Source organism: Stegodyphus dumicola, chromosome 2, assembly GCF_044657685.1.
Source record: "Stegodyphus dumicola isolate Sdum_Otavi_A_Nest chromosome 2, ASM4465768v1".
NCBI classification, from domain to species: Eukaryota; Metazoa; Arthropoda; class Arachnida; order Araneae; family Eresidae; genus Stegodyphus; species Stegodyphus dumicola.
The window spans coordinates 257,492,207-257,503,944 of NC_140769.1; positions in this window are offsets into that span (position 1 = coordinate 257,492,207).

Here is an 11,738-nt window from a genome sequence, read left to right on the forward strand (position 1 = left end):
GAGGCTTTTTACATCTGGCTATTTTATATGAAGCTTTATAAGAGACAATTAAAGCTTTTTAATTCACAGAGAAAGTTTATTTTAAACAATGATTTTTGCTTTTCATATGATTTTAATTTTAATTCGAAGAATTCTCTGGGTTTGTTTACGTACTCACTATGAAGCGTTTCCAAATGTCGTTTAGTTTATTAGGTTTCATGCTGTCTGCCGCCAACATTTTTGAGCAAATGATACACAGGGTCCTTTCTTCTTCATTTACTTCAGTAGTAGTGAACCCAAAATTTAAATATTCTTGAGAATATTTTCTTGATTTTATTTTCGGAACCACGCTCGTCTGTGTATTTGTTGATGCTTGTCTATTGTCTAATGCTCGCTTATGCCCGCTTAAAAATTTATCCATAATTCTGTATAAGTCTGCTGCCGTGAATATTTAATACAGTGAATTGCAATTACACGAAAATATATATAACATACACATTCAGAATAGATTCTATAGCGATAGAAGGATCGACTCGAATGAGATTGCCTGGAATTGAAATTGGCGTCATAGAACATTCTCCTTCTCCCTATGAGAAAACATTTATTCACATCTGCGCACGCTCCTAACTTAACTTTTAAGCTGACCAGACAAATCGAAACTTCTCGCGAAACCGTAAGAATGCCCGACATGGCGGGACGCAAGAGCAATAAAAAGGCATAGGATTCTTGTTTTTTCAATGCTGAGGATCGGTGTGGCAAAATGTCAATAAATTTCCGTATTCTTGGTAATTTGTAAAGTTTAAAATTAAGTTTGTAGTGTAGGTTTAGCGCCAAAATACTCAAAATACATTATTATTGTATACATTTTATTGTATGCGGTGGGGGGGTGGCGCGATGAAAATTATGATTGAAAATTAGGCCGTGAATACTAAAAGGTTGAGAAACACTGCAGTAACCCATTCAGCAAAATTTAATACTCTTCTAAAACAATACTCAGACTTATGCAAACCAAATTTATTCTTAACAGGTTTAAAACATAATGTTCAACATCATATCATAACACATAGTCAACCTGTGCATTCTAAAGCAAGACAGTTGGATCCTCGAAAGCTTGCAGTAGTTAAGCAAGAGTTCCAATTCATGTTGGACAATAACATAATAAGACCCTCGAGTTCTCAATGGGCAAGTCCTCAGCAGTGGTGCTAAAAAAAGATGGCACTCTTCGCCCATGTGGAGATTTTAGACAGCTAAACGATAGAACAGTTCCCGATAGATATCCTATTCCTAGGATAGAGGACTTCCATCATAAATTAAAAGGTACGAATATTTAAACTAAAATAGATTTATTTAAAGCCTACTACCAAGTGCCCTTTGCCGAAGAAGACAGATGTAAAACTGCTATTATTACTCCTTTTGGATTATATGAATTTAGTGTTATGAGTTTTGGTTTGAAAAATGCACCAGCCACGTTCCAGAGATTTATAAATACAGTTCTTTCTGGTCTAAATTTCGCTTTTCCATACTTAGATGACATTCTGATAGCATCTGCTAGTGAAGAACAACACAAAATCCATTTGAAGCTTGTGTTTGAGAGATTAAATGCCTATGGACTCCGCATTAATGTTTCCAAATCCATCTTTGGCACACAAGAAATAGAATTCTTGGTTAGTGGACCGATGAAGCTAAAGAACAATTTCAGCGATGCAAAGATGATTTAATCAATACAACACTCTTATCATTCCCTAATAATGAACTACCTCTGTCATTATATACAGACGCTTCAGACTCGGCGATTAGAGCGGTACTTCAACAATTTGAAGATAACGGATGGAAACCTGTTGCATTTTATTCCAAAAAACTAAACGAAGCACAAAAGCATTACAGTACTTACGATAGAGAGTTACTTGGAATTTACCTCTCTATCAAACACTTTAAATTTTTACTAGAAGGAAGAACATTTACAATATTCACAGACCATAAACCCATAATCTTTGCATTTAAACAAAAGTCTCGTCAACTTAGACATTTACAATACACCTCTCAATTTTCAACTGATATACAGCACGTAGAAGGCCGAGACAACATCGTTGCAGATACTTTACCGAGAATTGAAGAAATTTCTTTGATCGACTATGAAAAAATTGCTGATGAACAAATTATGGATAAAGAATAGCAAAATTTGAAGACATCAGCAATTTCCCTGAACTTCAAGCAGTATCCGCTACCTTCTGGGAAGTCTTTGTGGTGTGAAACTTCAACGAATAATATCAGACCATATATTCGAAACAGTTATCGCATGAAAATATTTTATCAAATGCATAACGTAGGCCATCCTGGTATTAAGTCATGTGTAAATCTCTTATCATCTAAATTTATTTGGCCGAGTATCCGTAAAGATGTGCAGCTTTGGACTCGATCTTGCATGGCTTGCCAAAGAAGTAAAATTAATCGACACACAAAATCAAGTTTCGGTGATTTTCAACTGCCTTCAGAAAGATTTTGTGACGTGCATATTGATCTTATTGGACCCCTACCACCATCAAATGGGAATATTTACTGTCTCACTTGTATTGACCGGTACTCTAACTGGATGGAAGTGATTCCACTTAACAACATTTCAGCAGACACAGTTGCTAAAGCATTTTATTCTAATTGGATTTCAAGATTTGGTACGCCCTGTCGCCTAGTCAAAGGTCGTGGACCGCAGTTTAGTTCAGAGTTGTTCAACAACCTATTAAAAATGTGTGAAATAAAATTACAACATACAACGGCTTACCATCCCCAAACAAATGGGAAGGTAGAGCGCCTCCATAGATCTCTGAAGACCGCACTTATGGCACACAATATGGCATAAGTGCACAATAATACGCACAATGGCCTGGACTGAAACACTTCCAACTGTTCTTCTTGGCTTATGCACAGCTATGCAGAAAGACTCTGCATATACCATTGCTCAAATGATTTATGGACAAAATATACGATTACCTGGAGAATTTTTCCACGATAGCACAACTCCTACACCACCTGATATTTTTGTCAAGCAACTAAAAGAACCTATGGAAAAATTGGACCGAGAACAGTATCCAATAAATATGTCCAAAAAATATTCATCCCTAAAGACTTGAAAACAACATCGCATGTGTTTATTCGCAAAGACAGAGTTAAAAAGCAATTAGAACCGACTTATGATGGTCCTTTTGAAGTGATTGACAAAAAAGAAAATATTTTACAGTAAAAATTAATCACAAAGATGTTACAGTGTCTGTTGATAAATTAAAGCGTGCATATTTCTTGCAAACACCAGACATTACTACGAAGCAACCAACAACGTCAATGAGACAACCTGTCAAATCTCCAACAGACTTACCTCCTAAAATTAACAAGTTTCCTGCAAAACAGTCGCGTGTAGGGCGGACAATAAAACCCCCTGTGCGATTTCGGGATTAGCATTTATATGTATCAATATTATTATTTTTTTATTTATTTTTTTATTTATTTTTATTTTTATTTTTATTTTTTTATTTTTTTATTTTTATTTTTTTTTTTTTTTTTTTTTTTTTTTTTTTTGTAAATAGTGTGTTTTAAAGGTAATATTATCCTCTACCGTAACTTAGTTACTGGGAAGGGAGTACTGTTGTGGCTTGAACTCATACAGAAACTTTAAATACTGATTAATATCGTTTTATTTGTTTTTTGTTGTTTTCAGAATGGCAACAAAATTATTATTCAATTTTTGTTGTTTTGAGAATGGCAACAAAAAGATTATTCAATGTTTGTTGTTCTTGGAATGGCAACAAAAGATTGCTAATGATATTGTTCTAAAGAGTTGTTTACATTTGCTGAAAACGAAATAAAAATTAATTTTGATTTAAAAAGTGGATTGACGTTATTTGATGAAACGGAGTTGTAAAAATAAAGATTCATTTGGAGTCAGAGCCAATAATAGCATTCGGTGCTACTTTGGTAGACGGTTGCACGGATTTTTGGCGATTTACATTGGCCGAATTATTGGCGCGATTTTTACAAAAGTCAGCCATCTCGAAAAACGCTGTTTTTACGCATAGTAAAGTATTCGAAACTTAAAAAATAAGTAAATAAATATCGTTAAAAGTAATGGATTAACTTTTTGTTGAAAATGTCGTTTTTTGAGATGGCAGGCAAGTGTAAATAAATACATTTACTATGAGTATAAAATACTAAAGTAAGGTTATTATTACTTTCATATAGCAAAGAAGAGAATAAAAACACCGCTATAAAAACATTGGGCCAACGTTTAATTAGATTAAAATATTACTGAAATTGAATATCGAATTAAAAACCATCATACCAACATTTAAAAGAATTAGAATATTATTAAATTCAAATACTTTAAAATACGTTATATAGAATATAATTAACATTAAAACATATGGACAATAATTATCTCAGCAATTTCTGAAAGTAGTGTATTAATTTTTTAACAAAAATTGAAGTATACAATTATAAAATAAAAGAAAAATATGTACTTACATTTTTTTGTGTGTTTAACCTGTTCTTTACTGATAAGTACCACAATAAAAAATCAGAATCATAATTTAGATAACATCTTTGAAGACATCTTTGAAGGAATTCGAAGATATAAATTAAATTTTAAAACGGCGCGGAAATGCACAAATTGTAACCAATCAGGGGGCTGATTACAGCTCGTTAATGCACAAATATTCTATAACCAATCAGAGAGCTTATTACATCACGGCTAGAATTAAAATTATTTAAAAATTCATACATAATAAAATCATTTTTTAAAAAAATGCAAAATTAAATTGTATTTTAATATTTAAGAGCCATAAATAATGTTTAAAACATTAGATTAAATGTATACATATTAAAACGAATTACTTTTAAAGTAAGGTGACGTCATTGATTACATCATCCACAACATAAAATTTCATAAAATATGATAAACAATAAAATTTTTATTTCAAATAAAAATGCAAAATTAAATTGATTTTTAATATTTAAAAGCCATAAATAATATTTTAAACACGGAATTTATGCACAATAAAACGCATTATTTTTAAAATAAAATGACAATAAAGTATCGGTTACCATAAATAACTTATCCAGCAATGGGTTTACCATAACTTGTATTACTCGCCAAAGGAAAATCGCCAAAAAATTGCCCAAATCCGTGCAACCGTCTACCATTCTCCCAGACAGCACTTCTCCAGATATTTTCACCAGTGTGGTTGCAGATTATGATCCCTCCTATGGGAATTTCAGTACTTCAGCTTAGGGGTGGACCACATGTTGCAGCTTCTGTTGTCCGTGGTAAAATCTTTGGCGACGTAGCTTTCTGCATGCATACAACATAAAAGGCATCACATGCCTCTCTTTCCTTTCTCATTTTAGGATTCTGGTACCTAAATTTTGCAATTTTCTGATTTTTTTTTTTTTAGTAAAAAGATTTATAGGGAGAGCAACGGTGAAAAAACGGCATAGAATTGGGCGTGTCTTGTATTGAAAAACAAGAATGTAAGCAATAGGTGGTGGTGGATGCATCGTTGAAATAAATTTAAAGATATGCAAACAAACATCCCTCTCCTAACTCCCCAACAAGTTTGCAAATGCTCTTCAAAGTTGCCAATGAGTTCATGACTTTTCAGTGGATCTGTGGTAAGAATGTTAATTCCATATATTTTATCGCTCTTGTTAATTAATAAGATGGAATTAAACACAGGAATTTTAATTTAAATATAGAAATTTTAATTTAATAACTTACATTTAAACACAAAAATCTTATTGCTATGTTTCCCTTAATGGGAAAGAAAACATAAATATTGGTGCAAAAAGTAGTTTAAAATATTAATGGTAAATTTAAAATACATTCAAAATGCAATTTGTCACAGATCCAGATGATCCCCATCTTTAGAGAAAAAAATGTAATGAAATAGATAATGGAAATGACACTGTGTATTTTAAAATATAAATGAAAATTTAGGATAACCCAAGAAATGTTTATGTGTCTAAAAAGTATATTCCTTACTACCTTATGCACACTAAAGGTTACTGATGAAATTAACTGACAACAGTTCATTTTAAAACTAGAATAATATTGCCGCGTAAATGAGGGGATCCTACAAACGAACAGGCAAGTACAAGTCTAAACTCAAGACTTTTTTTTCACTAGAACTGAATGAAGAGCTACTTATATACAGATGGTGAACATGCTGAAACATTCCGGACTTGGAATGTTCTGGAAGAATAAGAAGGAAATTTACATAAATGAGATAACATTAACAACAAGGATATTTACATGAAAACCAATTATCAGGCATCTTGCCGTTGATGGGTTTCGAACCCGGTACTTTCGGGATTCGAGTCCTGCGCCTTCTCCGCTAAGCTATGAGGAGCTCGGTCGAAAAGAGAGATTTTTGCTACAATATTAAGAGCCATTCAAAGGTTATATTTAATTTAATGGACAGTAGGTAATGTAAGCATATATATTTTGCTGTAAATTGGCTGGCAAATGTTATTCAGTAAAGGGAAAGATCCCACGTATGCTTTCTCTATATCACTACTTTGATCTAGTCCATCATTAACAATATTTTCCCTGGGATTCCATTTCAGGGTGAAAACTAAGATAAATTTAGGTGTATAATTGTAAGCTTTGTAATCTTGTTCTTAAAAATGTAGTATCACGATAAAACATTAATAAACTATGTTAAATATTGTTTTCCCAACATTCCATTAGCAAAATAGAATATGGATATAACCCTCTCCCATTTTCCTTCCTTTGTAATGATCCGGTATTTCCCAAGTGTGTATTGCATAAAGTAAAAATATATATTAACATATGAATTAATTCAGTTGTACATAAAATCACCTCTGACTTCTTAACAGATTTTTTTAAAGGATTAAAACATAACCTCTGTACGCCATAAAAAGTATTTTATTACAATCCAATACACATGCTACTTCGAAAGAGAAGCTCTGCCACGTGATAAAACAAATGACGCCGAAAGCTCTTATATTCTTCTAACCAATAGCAGCGAAGCTTCTATCACAGCAGGAGGTACAGCGAGTACGTTTTAGGAACATGCGTACGGGACATTGCGAGTCTTCAGCGATAGTCCGGCAATATCGATATGAACTGGACTGGATCACTCTTGGCAAGGAGGCGCGTCTTAGAAAACAAAGTAGGTGAGCAATAATTCGACATCTTAGCCGCTTTCAAAATAAAGAGAGTGCAAATTTAGTTTATCTGAAAATTGAAGATAGGTTCTTAATATAAATTTTGTTCTATTAAGAACTAGCTTCTACTAGTTTTATAACTAGCTAGAATACCGATAAATGTCAGCGGAGTGTAGTGGCACTTCGCTGTATTCTAGCTAGTTATAGAAAGGGCAATATCTTCTATAGTTACTCAATTTCCGTCTACGGTATAAAGAAGGAGATGAATCTTCAACGATCTGATAATACTAATCCACTTTTTGTCCCAACGATTGCAAAAGGGAACGGGGGCTGATTTCGCCATTGATCAGTCTGACATAAAATATCGCGAGGCCATTTCTAAATTACTACCTGTTTTGACACTGTAAAGTTGAGCAGCTAGGAATTGTTTATAAACAATAAAAAATTAATTTCTCTGCAGTGAATACATACTGAAGCAGCAGTTTCAAATATAGAACCTGGTTGGATGCTCCAACTGAAAGACCTATTTTGATTATGTCCATATCATGAGCCTTACGTGATGGGTATTTGTAATTACAGTTACAGCTGACAATTATATGGAATTACGATAAGTGGTCATCTACATTTATTCAATTTAAATATAAATTAACGAGATAAACTTTTACTCAATGTTAAATGCACGTGCTCCTGTATTCACACTTATCCAACACAGATCTCTCTTAAAATTTGTCTCCTGTTGCATTGCACTGGGAAATACAACAATTTTAATTATAATTTTATTAAAATTAGCTATCTAAACACAAAATTCGTAACAATAAGAGGATAAAAAACAATGGGTCTTTCTGTTTAGCGTTGAATGAATTAATGAGCAAAACGCAAATCGGTTTTATATCTGACCAAACTTCATTTTTCTTGGAAACTTCCAAAGACAGACATCAGGCATTTATTCAGGTTGTTTACAAAACAACTTTTCTTTCGCGCGTTAAGATTTATACAATGATGTTTCCTTTTGAATTTAACAACTTATTATTTTATCTGTTTATCTGTTTTTTTTTTAAACTTATTACGTGCTTCGCCCTTAGGCATTACACGGAAAGAGAGGGATGCCCCGTGGAGGTCTTTCTAAGGGAAACTGGCTCGTATCCACGTTACATATGGGGAAAACCGCGAAAACGCCCATGCAGCCAGCCCGTTCGTCGGGACTCGAACCCCGGACCGAAATACCAGTGTTCAGCGCTTGTACCACTCGACCGTTCGTGGCGGTTTGTTATCTGTTTGTGAGCTAAATGCATTTCCCATAGAATATTTTCTTCTGTTAACTCCCCTTCGGAAGATAAGGCTCAAAGTCACTGTGATTTCATTACGAAATATGTACTTATTTCAGTATATGTTCTACACTTTTCTTAAATATTTCTCTTATATCTAACCTTTTTTTGTTTTTTGGTAAAATTGAAGTCACGTGTGTGTCAGGTGATATAAGTTGCATGTACTATTTAAAATTGTTTTTGCTCTAAATGTTGCATAGGAATGATTATATTACAAAATTTCTTTTTGACTTACTAGTCAAATAATGCTTAGAACCCGAAAATAAAAGTACTGGGAAACGAGAAGCGCAAGATTTAAAATGCACATCTAAATTAGAAAGCAGTTTTATAGTTTTATGTCACTTTTTTCCATTTGTCTTGATCAAACCTTCATTGATCGTTGACTGATCGTATTGATATATTCTAGAACTTTAACTTATCTCGATGTAGAACAATCCAGGAACGGCTGCATGGGCGTTTTCGTGGTTTTCCCCATGTGCAATGTATATACAAGCCAATTTCCCTTAGAATGTTCTCCCCGAAGGCATCCTTGCCGACAGAGAGATAGCCCTAGTCTGCTTTGTCGTAATAAACGAAACCAAGCCAAAACGATGTACAAAACTTTTTTGTCTGTCTCAAGTTTTTCCTTGTCCCTTTCCTTGTCCTCCTCTCAAGTTCAGAAATTTAAAAATAGAATCTATTAAAAATGTATAAAATTAATGAAAAATGATTACTCTATAAAGAATTCAAGCATTATAATAATCTAGTGATAGAGATTAACATTTTCTGCAATTTACCAAGCGGCGAAGGAGAACCACACATAAACATTTCGCAAATAAGAGTCTCTACGGGTGAATTGCACGTAGAACGAATTGGATAGGTTATATTTCTGGAGCCTAATGACTCTGTAAGTTTGCTTGCGGTGGTAAGCAAATGTAATAAAATTTCAAATTCCACCGAATGACCAGCTTGCAAGTTTACAAGTGCTACGATGAGCACTTGAAGTACAGGAATTCTTGAATGCGGCCAGAGGATAGGATTGCAGGTGCGTAATGAAATGTTACCGTTATTTAAATTGTAGGATAGGCATACAACCGTGATGGTTTTAACCTGTAGTTGGATGGCTCGAGCAATGGCAAATATTTAAACAATAATTGTGTAAAGCCGCTACGATTGTATGTACAGAACATAATGAGGGAATTCTTTAAGCACCAAATACTGATAGTGGTGGCTATATAAATGTGAATATTTTCTTCGAAAGGAAATAGAAGGATATCTTTAAAATAAAATAAATAAGGCACTCTCGCTGAAATAAGAATAGGAATTGAACAATACTTCACTAAAATATGCGCTCACTGGATATTAGTAACTAAAAAGCTAGAATTCATATTACCATTACTTGAAATTCTTTTGAAAAATTAGTCGCAAGCACAAGAAGAAAAGACCTATCCAATGTATGATTGCACTTAATTTTGTTTAACTTCTCGAGATGCCATTCTGGCCTCTTCATTAAGCTTTTCTGGTTTACTATGAGACCACGGTCTCTCCCATCATCTACTCTCCTTGGGTTTCCTCTAGTGGGATTCAGGATTCAGTTGCTTGCTAGTTTTACGTGTTAAAGCGTTATCACATTAGCTGTTTGTTGCCGGAACAAAACGTTTGCAGCAACAGTTCTGAGAAACGGCCTTTGGCGAAATAGGGTTACCATCTTCACTTGGTAAACAGGCTGAAAGCCAAACAAGAATCAGTTATCGCTCAGACTGGCGAAAATGACGTTTCCTTTCAAGTGACATTCGCTTCTTCGAGTTGTTTTGTATCGCTCACACGCTTTTCGTTTTAAAATTGTTAGTAATGGAAGATAATTGTAGTGTAGCGAATTGAATTTAATTAAGTGATTCACAAAAATCAAAATTTTAATTTGTAATTAGTCAAAATTTGAGCTACACAACAATAGAAATTTGATTGCTATCAAGTTAATCACTTTGATCTCTACTCTGGCACTTCATGTAACAGATAAACACACTTCTGGTTATAGCAATTACATCAGTAACAGCCAAATTCTGTATACACCTAAGAATAGTTTAAAAACATGTGCTGGATAAGTCTATTTATCACACATCGCTTATGTGTATTTTCTGTTGTCTGCATTTCAATGAAAATTTGATGGCTCACTGGAAAATTTGTGACCTGGTGAAAGCATTTTCTGACTAACTTTATGTCTCATAATTACTGTTCTGTGCATTCAAACAAACAGACAAAAAAAAACCTTTTATGACAAAAATCTATATGGCTGATATTTACCTCCTCACAGCCAGCAGATACTATTCAGCAACATGAAGATCAAATAAAGCATATGAATACATGAGTAATCAAACATGTGCGAGTTTTTTACTGTCCCATAGAGCACTCGGTAATATACCTAAAACACATTAATTATACCAACTCTAGAAATTAGATGTTCACATCATGAGTTTGTTTTATGGTTTGGTAGAAGTTAAGCATTGCGAGAAATTGTTTTATACTGTCTACAGTCTTAGGTAGTAGGTATTCGGTTAGATATTCAACCTTTCCTGGTAATGGAAACATACTATCCCATGAAACTAGCAAATCTAGAAATCGGTTATCTTTTTCACAAAGAACATATTTAGCTAAATTAACTTTTAAGTGTATAGCTCTTAATCTGGGGTTTAGATCGCGTTCGAAAACTTCTGTAGCTTGAAGCAATAACTTCTATAGCTTGAAGTTTGATATCTTTTTCTTATCAGTTCCTTTCTTTGATAATATTTTTAATTGAGTCCGGCAGCTTGGACCAATTGAACTTCTTACAAACACATGAAGAAATTTTAACGGCTTTTGAATTCTTAGAGTAAGAGTGCAAATTGCATTTTCGATAATACCGTAATGTGGGAGGGTGGGGATTACAGGGCAAATTCCCTAATTTGCCAGTGAATCTATTCCAGTGTGCTTTTGTATTGATTTTACGCGGTGACGAGTAAAAGCCATTTAAATGTCAACATTTACGGGGAAATAATATTCAGAAGCTATTTCTTCGTTTACATCCAGATAGGGAGTCTGCGAGAGATTGTTTTGGAGTACTATGTCCAGAATATCACCCTATTTTTGCTGATAGTGTGTATAGGAATCAAGAGCTATGAGTCAAATGTTATTTGCTTGTACATGCTATTTGCTTGTCTGTCTGGCATTCTAGGAGCGATCTTTTGCGTTTAAATCGGTTGCTGATGATAGTGGTGTAATTTGTAGATGAGAATAAGTCTAAGTCTT